The 11112-nt window shown below is 33.4% G+C and overlaps 1 long non-coding RNA gene across 1 annotated transcript; it reads left to right on the plus strand.

The window, feature by feature from the left end:
- The first annotated feature begins 342 nt into the window (after positions 1-342).
- On the plus strand, positions 343-5080 carry LOC124389669. The gene is made up of 2 exons (XR_006926607.1): positions 343-1012; positions 5015-5080. It is a non-coding gene; the product is annotated as an uncharacterized LOC124389669 (long non-coding RNA).
- Positions 5081-11112: the final 6032 nt, after the last annotated feature.

Consider the following 11112-nt stretch of genomic DNA (forward strand, 5'->3'; position numbering starts at 1 on the left):
ATTTGACTCATTATATCCATTATAACCTCCAGTCTCACTTAGACTTGATGGTTGTAGACAGGAGTTCCAGCTCCAGCACCACTTCTTTTTATTCCAATTAAGATGTCCACTAATGGTTGTCTTGCCCTAGTGGCTGAGATAATTCTGAGGGAATAGGGAAATTCAGGAAGAGCAATTTAGGAGTCCCTCCTCCTCATCACACACCCCGCTGTCACACACACTTCGTATCCCGGGTTTTCCGTGGCTCTCCTGCGCCCGTTGCCAGGCAACCCTGGGCTGCATTGATATGCACAGCAGAGGGAGCTGGGGATGCCGGCTGCCTTTGGAGTGTAGCAGCAGGAGCGTCAGCGCCTGAGCTACACTTCCCTCAACAACACACACTCTTCACACAGCTCACGGTACATCACGCAGGAGGGCGATTTACTCTATCACTCTTCTTTACTCTCTTCATCCTCTTCCTCTCTCCTTAAAGTGAATTATTTTTGATGCTCTAGTCATGGATACTGAGTGCCGTCTGAAACTCTTTTAGTTCAGTGAGAGGAAAGAAATTTGGATTTAAGTTTAAACGATGTGTCAGTGCTGTGGAGGAAAAAAATACTTTTTTCTGCCTTGTTAATGGAAACAGGGTGGAGTAAAACAAAAGAGATTGTTCTCTTTCATCCTTTCCACTCCTTCACTCGCTTTTAATTATCCTTAACTCAGCTTTATTTCACAACAAAGAAGAAGAAGAAGAAGTAGTAGTGATGGTAAGAAGGATGTGCTAAAGAAACTGGTGACAGCTCAACACAGGCACAAGTGAAATGAAACAGAGCATATATTACTGATCTACATTGGGAGGCTACCAAACAAAGGGATTCTGAACCTGAAAAACCTCTTTCACACTGGAAAGTCTTCACAGATCCAGAATGAGTGGAGTTAACTTGTGTGTTAGTTGCCTGGGATGCCTTCTAAAGCCAAGAAGGCAATCCCACCCAGCATGCACAATGCTATGTTCCTCCTGATGCTGTGCAAGGTAAGAGTGAATGTATTCTGTAACAACATGTTTATCCTGGGGGACTGGGCACATTACAGGACAAGTGCAATCAAGCCAAAGTGATGAATGGTAGCTAAATGTACAATATCTTGTTCTGCTTATCTTGTTGAGAAATATCTTGTGTAAAACATAAATCAATATAAACTATGTATAAAATTAAACAAAAATAAAAGATATGATTAAGCAGGTTTCATTTGAGTGAAGCAATATTACAGTTGCACATTTAGTTTAAAATCAAATGAAGTTGTCAGATGTTTCTACCACAGTATTTCACATGTATATACACTAGATTGAAAAGTGTTCTGAAATCCATCATTTAACTGCATTTTTATATAGCAGAAAACTTCTGTATACAGATCCATATTTTATAACTGCGGAATACTGTGTGAGCTTTTGTGTACATGTGTGTGTGAGTGACATACATGCAAGCACAACTAAACATATTAGGTGTTCTTTATTTTCATTCCATTTAACACCAATGCCGAGAATAACTTTTCCTGTCAGAGCAGGTTATTGTACTGAGACATTTGATATGCTTTGAAATATCCAAGAGGCAAAAAATGTTACACCTCAGTGCTCCAGAAAAATCCATTCTGCCCATGTTTAAACCGTTTTTTGTAGATTTGTAGTTTTTTTTTTTTTTCCCCTCATGCTTCTTTTGCCCCCAATATTTTGCAGCTGTGATAGTATCACAGATCTGTTCCTCTTTCAGTGGGAATTGCTTTACAGGTTCAGCCACTCTTGAAGCATGTCATACCACTCTTAAAGGTGAGGCAATCAAGTTTATTCTAAGCTGTGACTTTTATCAAAGCTACTGTATATGTGTGTGTGTATATATATATATATATATATATATATATATATATATATATATATATATATATATATATATATACACACACACGTACTGTATATACACTGTATATACTGTGCTCTTCTTGCCTAAGGTGTCTCTTTTGTCCATAGTGTCATCTGATTTGAAATAATATTTAAAATATTAGTTGGTAGATTTTATTATTATTATTTATTGGTTGATATAAGAAATTTCCTAGTGCATAAAAAAAGAAGCCGGATTAGTACATAAATATTGACCACAACTGCAAATGGTTCTGCTCTATGCATGTTAAACAGACTCTTTCCAGAAACATGATTTAGCACATGCATGCAGCGTATGTATTAATTCTATTCACTTCATTAAGCCTGTGTTGGATAAAACAAATGGTGCTTTATTATAATCTTATTTGTCTGAAGCTTTGCTATCTGACTTTTGTCATAATGGAATTGCAAAATATGCCATTGTGCAGATTGGTACAACGATTTTGAAAATGTTTTTTTGTTGTTTTTTTTACTTATATAGTATGTACAATATTATGGAAAGCTAGTTATAGAAAGCTGTACAGTTTGAACAGAATATTGGTATTATAGAAATCAGCATTTTATTTTTCTTGTATACTTAGCGATACATTTCACTTGATTATGATCAAGGTGTATCCCAATTTAATATGTAAGCCACAGTAAAGTTTGAGAACTCTGTATCAATTATTGATTAACACAGATCGATACATTAATTGTTGAATTCAATCTCTGTATTTCCTTTGAAATGTCATCACTGTTGAGTCGACTGTCCATTCTTGCTCGTCTCTATGAGGATCAGCTTATTTCTTTGTTTTAATAAAAAGGTAATAGAAATAAATAAGTAAATAAATAAATAAATACAGTTTTGTGCACACAGGAACTAATTATATAGCCTGTGGACACTATATGTTGGCTTTTTAATAACTGAACAGCTGCTCTGACTAATGAAGTTTCCCTACTCACAATTTGGGAAGACTGACGTACTGTAGCTCTCCTCTGAACCCATTTTTTTATGAACATAGGTTACATGTCTTCATATACATAGCAGCAGATCTATTGTTGTAGACAAAATAGACCATTACCCTTATGGACAGACCAGTCCATCATCCTAGAAGTGTTTGAGGGCAGAGCACTGCTATAGATACCAAGTGGAAATACTCTCCACTTGCTTGATGATAAATATGTACAACAAAAAACTCTTCAGTTAGCTATCAAAACGACAATTTCACACCAAAATAATTCTCTGGCTAATTAATAAATACATAGTTTAGTTTTATTACATTAATACCCCAGATTTTGCCTACATAAATATTATAGTCATACAATACAGAAAAGGGTACATCAGTTTGTCATTACTTTACTAAAATAAAAAGGATGACATTTAATGGTTCATAAACATTTGTATTATTGATGCTTGCGATGGTCAAAGGCTATATATTTTTGCAAACAGCTCTATGACTTTGATCAAAAGCTCTAGGATGTGGTTAACAAACATGGCAAATTCCCACCATAGATTGATCAAGGCATCAATTAAATTGTACCACTTTTGCAATTGCAAATGAGCCTTGGCAATCAGTGTGTGTGTGTGTGTGTGTGTGTGTGTGTGTGTGTGTGTGTGTGTGTGTGTGTGTGTGTGTGTGTTAATTATAGGTAACAAATGCAGTCATCACAAAGCACAAAATAAACTACATTTTGAACTGACACTTTGATGGATGATACATGAAATGCAAACTGAATGTTAAATACACAGTTATGGGTAACTCAGGATGAAAGCACTCATGAACATTTATACTGTTTTTCAAAATGTTACCAAGTACTGTTGGAACTTAGGTGTGTTTTTTGTTTGTTTACAATCCATGTTAAGAACATAAGCATAAAAAAAAACAAGTTCTTAAGTGGTGCTGGATCTGTAGAATTATAGCATTAAAGACAATGATTATACTTAGATTCACCATGTTAAGCACAAACCTTTCTGAATCAGTCAAAATATTTTATATAAAAGTCTTTCTGCCAGGAAGCTGCTATGACAGTCAAAGGCCAAAAGGTTACAATAAAGGCAAGTTCACTTGGTTACTTTTCACCCCAAGATAATGTTACAGCAAATGCATATTCAACATATTTGCTTTGGTTCCAAAATATATTCAGCTACTGAGCATATATTATTCAGTGGACAATGTAAATTAATATATTTTTGATGAAAAATCTTTTCCTTGGCCTTGAATAAATCATCTATAAAAAGCTGGAAGAAAACCTGAGCAGCATGCATGATACATCGGAGCACAAGCAATACTTAACTGATTTCTGAGACTGAATAAATTTCTTTCTTTGCTAATTGTTCATGTAAAAAATATATCTGTTTCTGTGCAGCACCAACAATGACAAATTTACTGTACCACTTTTAAAACCTGCATCATGAATTATGAAATAAATATCATGCCTTGCTGCATTGATATGCAGTTACAGCACAGTTTATTTATTCATTTTATTGATTTATTCTGTTCAAATATCCCAAATCAAAATCACCCATTATAAGAATATGATGGAATAACAGTTGTGATATATTACAATGCTACAAATAATAGAAATTCAATTCAATTCAGTTTTATTTGTATAGCACAACAATGAACATTGTTTCAAAGCAGCTTTACACAGATAATGTGCTGATGAAAAATGAATAATAATGTTCTTTATAAGTATAAGTTTGTCCCTAATGAGTTAGCTGGTGGCGACTATGGAAAAGAAAAACTCCCTGAAATGGCATAAGGAAAAAATCTTGAGAGGAACCAGACTCAAGAGAAAACACATACTCATCTGGGTGGCACTAAATGTCCATTTAAGAATAAGAAAAATAATATTAAAAAAGATTATAAATAAGCAATATTAATTGTGCTAAACATAATAGTCAGTTACAATGCAACATTAACCAACACAGCATTATTTACTGCACTACTTGACTTCAGCATAAGCAACATTAACAAAACAATATAGTTAGATAAAATTGGTTTTAACTGTTAACTATTATTCAATTCATTTAATAAGTTCAATATCATCAATGGGTTAGCATTCTGCAGTTCCAACATGGTTTACTGATGCACAGTTTGTGTTTTTGTGTTTTTTCTTTAACAGACTGGTCTACGAAGGCAACTGCAGACTACTTCAGAGAAAATGGTAAACACTTCTCATGGTGATGAAGAAAAAGGAATTCAAGACAAGGAAAGCAAGGAGGAAAGCATTTTGGCCATGCTAGGCATTATTGGGACTATCCTCAACTTAGTTGTTATCATCTTTGTGTACATCTACACAACACTGTAAACTACAGTGCTGTGTGGGGGACCTATACAGAACATCATAATGATGTATGCCAAAATGTTCAGTCTGGAAACGTACGTTAATGACTCTCAGAATAATCACAGACAGTACAGACAACACCATGCTAGCATCCCCCAGAGGCTCAAGAGTAAATCGTGGGACAGCAATTCCCTTGTGGTCTGCATCAGAGGATATCGATGAGAACTTTATTATTTGTAAAATATTTACTACTTTCTTCAATTTGTAATCAGCATTCCAACGTCTGCAAGCCATGGTGGGTACTAGAATTTCTGTATATAGAACAGTTCACAAAATGATTATCAGAAAAATGGATGTGACATTATTGGAAGCTGAAAGTAAGCTGATGTACAGGACTTTTTCCACATACTACTTTTCAGAAATTTTAAGATTTTACATTGCTTGGGTTGTTTTTTACACGTATGTTAAGAACCTTCATTAAATCCTCTCACTTGGCAGTTTTAATGAAAGTTTCAAAGAATCATTCAGAATATTTGCTACACTATTTATAACAATTTGTTTGTGATGATAATATATTGCAGTATGTGTCACATTATAGATGATCTGTGATCAGAAACAAATCTTAATTCTACAACTGAATTTAGCTACATTTTCTGCAGAAAAAAAGTCTAGTGGCAAATTTTTTTTTTAAATGTGTGTGTAAACATTGAACTGCACTCTTAATGTTTAACTATACAGCCCTGGCTAACACACTAATATATGTTACTCTACCTAACTTTTTTACTTGCCTTAAGTAAAAAAAAAAAATAATAAATTCCATTTCCTTGTCTGCATCATAACCACTTCCTATGTGGACAATATATTGTTCTCCTTGGCAAGGCATACCTTTACTTAGGAAAATAATCCTGCATTCCATTCATACTTACACATATTTCCACAGAACTGTGATGAATAAACCATTTCAGTGAAAGACATAGAAACCTCTACTCAATAAACATGTGTAATAGAAATAAGTTTACATTGACACCAGTTAATACACAGTATTAGTGTATAACATGCATTGATAAAAAATCACAATGCTTTAGAACATCTTTGCAAAATGAATGTCCAGTATATATGTATGCATGTTCTTCTTGTAAGAATCTCATTTGTCACTCAATGAAGTGCCTGTGTTTTAGTACGACAGTCAGAACACCTACTCATTTACTCATCTCCAAAATCTATTAAATTTAATGGATATTTGCTCAGTTATAGCCTATTCTACTGATTAATCCACATATATATGTCTGTAGTATAAAGTTAATTTACCAATGTAGCATTGATAGCAGTTGAGCGTCGTAAAAGCAAGAACACATTGTACTTTGTAAATCTTTCAAACATAAAGTTATATTTCACATTTTTTATACAAATGCTTATTCAGCATACAGTTGACTGTACTTAAACTGCAAAAATGGTATAATGTCATTAGCCATTTGTGTTTAAATTTGGATTTAACATTTCAGATCATGTAATTTTTTTCATGAAAGTATTCATCAGTTTCAAATACCCATGAGTTTGCTTCTACTTTCATGTTACCTGGGAAAGGACACAGAAACGTTTTCTGATCGATATATCTGATCTGTTCATGTAAAAACATTAAAAGGCAACTACAATTTAGTAAACATGTACTTAGTCTTCAGTTATGACTGTTTTTATGAATGTTTTCCATTAATTTCCATTATATATTTCCATATTAAAAAGGTCTAATAAAAGCCATGACATAATCCATTGTATACTGATACGAATTTAACATTCTATAATCAAATTTTTGTCCAATATGAAATATAGAAAACGATATAGGAATGTATTCTTGGTAAAGTAGGGCCAACAATAGAAAACTACTTTTCTCTTATCATTTAGGTCACACATGTGTCAAAATAATTTTGTACTATTAGAATTCCCTGCTATCTGTGGCCAAGTGGAATAATCCTGTTTGGACAAAATGACAGAGATGGAGAGAGATGGGGAAAGTGGCATACTAAAAACAGCTTAACTCGTGTATGTGAGTTCCAGAGATTAGGCAGTAAACCAAACAAACACTGTTATTTGAATATTTCCCAGCTGAATAAATCGAGTTGAGTGGGCATTCTGTCAGTTTTACTGGAGTATGCAGATGTATAGCATTTGTTCAGTGCATAGAAATAACAAATATGAACCCACCATTCATTATGCAATATAAGCCTTCTCGAATATCTGTCAGTCTAAATAATCATATTTAGTTTAGTTTTTAATTTAATCATATATTTATTTATCCTTAAAAACCAGTTTATACCACTCAGGGTCCAGCACCTGGATACAGCACCTATTGCAATTCTGCACAAAAGTGTTAAAATCTTGTAGAAAATTAGTGCAAAGCTAAAGTGGCATTAAAAACAATCACTGTGAGCATTTCTTCATAAAGGAATCCACTATGAAGAGTCTAAAATAATAAAATAATAAGGTAGTATCTGATGTGACAATATTTTCATGTAGTTTTGAAGAACTTTGGCTGAAGCATCTTTTCGAATCTGTCAGTTTTTTGCATGTGGTCTATTATGTACTAATGATAGATTTTAAATTGAGACTTATAAGAATACGATATGCTTCAAAAACACCAAAAGGTTATTAAGCTTATTTATTGTAGTATTATATGAAGTTAAATCCAATCTTGCCTGCTCGGCATAAATAAAACAGAAAGGGAAAATTTGGATTTAAACTTGTGATCTTTTAGTGAGGCATTTATGAATAAACAGGACCTAGCAGCTTTTTGTTGTGCTAGAATTTTCACAGCACAGCATTTATATAAAAATTCATGCGATACGTTTTCCTGGATGGCTAGAGCTTCTTTTTTTTACACTGTCTGAATCTATATTGTTGAAATGAACATAAGTGTGTGTATCAAGTGTATCATGAAAATTGTAGTTAATGGAAAGGTTGTTGTGATACTTCTCAGCACTTTAAAGTAGTTTTTTGTTGTTTATTCCCAGAGAAATAAATATATATTTGGGAATTATAGTTTGCTTAACCACTATAGAAATGGAAAAAATTTGCTGTTGAGTTTTTTAAAACCATATGTCACATCACAAAAACAATACAAAATCTGCTTGTTTATTCCATCTGATGAGCAATTAGGGTTTCAGAGAGTCTTCTTTGTATTTCAGTTCTCATTCACAGCTTAGCTCAGTAAGCTGCTTCTTGTAATTAAGCACATAACTATCAAAATGCAAATACAAGTTTCTATACATATCTGTACTTAAATCTTCCTCGACCAGATCCATTATGCAGATGTTTACAGATTCCACAGACGTCTACTATTCGAATGATATTTTGGATGATTTAATTAACAACTAGATTAGACAGACAATTTCAAAGAAAACTGCATATATACATATATAATGTACATATTTTTATTTATAGAAGCTGCTTCTCTCATTGTATCAGGCACATAATTAGAGCTCGAATGTGCTGCAAGTTTAATTTGTTTTTGTAGATGTTTTTACAGTGTGCTTTCTACCTGTCCAACAGTACAGCCAGGCCCTTCTGAAGCACATTACAGTATGGGCGATGACTTTCTCTGGCAGAGTTAACAGAGTGAAATGGTTTCTCCCAGCGTCAAGCACCTCTCATAAATTTCACAGGGAGTGCACACATTTCTACTGGCCTCAACATCTATTCAAGCGTTGCAATAAATCCTGTGATCTAAACTAGAGCGATGCTGACACCCATGACAAATCCTAACTCTAACATATAGAAAAAAAGAAAATGAAGGGACGAGGATGAAGCAAATCTGATTAGCAAGTTTGGCTGAATGTTACACAGCCTTTTTGCTTCTTTTTTTGATGATGGCATTTGGGTGAAATATTTAGCATTAAAGAAATCTAAAAGTTCTAAAGTTTTTGTTGTTGTAGGTGAAACAAAAAGAATACATTTCTAATTCATTCAATTACATTACATTAGAGCACATCCCTTGACATTAAAATTATTATAGTCAGTGTGACTACAAACAAACTCAAAATCATTCAATATTATAAAACAATCAAACAAACGATTACAGTAAATGTATTGAATGTTAAAGTTTGCATTGACAGTTATCTTGCTTTTTGTGTTTATTCATTTTATTAAAAATTTGACTTGATTTTTTCAATTTGATGACTTCTATGTGTAACAGGAAAAACTAGGATTTTTTTTAAACAATATTTATAAATAACAATATACATTTTGGCATATTTGATGTCAGTTATAACTAAAATATATTGGTATATTACAATACAAACTGTGGATTAGTGCATTGCTGCAAAACAAAGACAATAATAAGTATGACTGCTAGACAAAGAGACTGATCCTTTTTTTTTTTATCAGATTCTCTGTGAAAGGACAGCTAGGCCATGTATTTGTGTTACTGCATTCATCATTTCAGTGAGTTTAAATTTACAAGGTCATTATATAAGTTTTATATAGAAAACTAAAGAACCAAGCAAATCTATTTTTGTATAGGATTAAAGATCTCTAGGGTATTTTATTTAAGTTTCAGCCACATAACAATGCATTTAACAAAAATGGTAGTTGGTTTATTCACAGTGTTTATTAAATAATGGTATATTCACTGAAATACATCCAGCAGTGCATCACATTCTTCCCTTTAGGATTAAGAAACTCTTTGGGAACATCTGTGTGGGTACCATACATGCCCTCAACACAGAACTAGAAACGCTCTGACTGATGATGACAGCTACAGCAGTGAAAGGATCTGGCAGCCCCATCACATGGGCACATCTGCCTAAGTCTAAGACTGATCAATTAAAACTGAAACAAGTAACCTTGACTAAATTGTACTCTTTCACTTTGTGGGAAGGGGTGGCTTTAGAAAATGTGTGTGAAAACTGCTTACATTATCAGAGGGAACTTTGATAGAAGGAACAAAGGAATGCAGTTAATAATCTTTCCAAAGATATGGTGCAACAAGATGATTAACAGTTGTTTTCTTTTCTTTTTTCTTTTTTAGTTAAAAGTTTACTGGCTTACATTGACTTTTATAAGGTTTGTATTTCACCACCAAACTAAGATTTTGAGGTGTGCTACAAACATATAAAACAAATATATGCTGCTAAGCAGAGCCCTTAAAAAAATAAGGGTTAAAAATACCAAAAATAATTAAGAATAAAATTAAGAATAAAAAATATCTTTGGTGTTAGAGTTTTGGGCCACGAACAAGCTGCCAGAAAAGCTTCAGTGCATCTTGGCATAAATATGAAGTATCTGCAACTATACTGGATTGGATAATGGTGTACAAACAAAGCAAAACTTTTTCAAAGACTTCATGATACGCAAGAAGTTGACTTAATTTCATGGCTGCAAAATGTCCCCCCACAGAATTTCAGAGTCAGTGTTTTTACTGTTAATTTGGCACCTGTATGTATGAATCATTTAATTATTATTATTAGTTTTGGGTTTTTTTTTATTATTTGTAACCATTTGGAATTGTATTTGGTAATTTTAATGGCTTTTACTTTAGCACTACAAATATACAGGATCAGACAACAGCTGATGGTAACCATGACAAACTTAAACCAGAGGACATCTGTTTTACTCTACAGAATCAGATTGGTGAGGGAAAAAAAAGAAAGAAATGGCTACAGGAGGGCTGATTTCTCAGCACGTATACTCCTGAGCTAAAGTTTCTCTACAATGGAAAATCAATGGAGGGTAAGTGTCTACTTGTACAAGCACTGCTGTTTTTCTCTCTTAGAACTCAATCACAGCCTAATCTACCCTGAAAACACAGCAAGTCCAAGTCCATGGCCTGCAGAATACTTCAATTACACAGTTACAGAGCTAAGAAAGAATGTACTTGCCTTGCAATACAGAGCTTAAATCTTTGCAAGTTCAAATATGTTGATTGCATATAGTATACTCAGAAA

The sequence above is a fragment of the Silurus meridionalis genome, chromosome 8, assembly GCF_014805685.1.
Source record: "Silurus meridionalis isolate SWU-2019-XX chromosome 8, ASM1480568v1, whole genome shotgun sequence".
Classification (NCBI taxonomy): Eukaryota; Metazoa; Chordata; class Actinopteri; order Siluriformes; family Siluridae; genus Silurus; species Silurus meridionalis.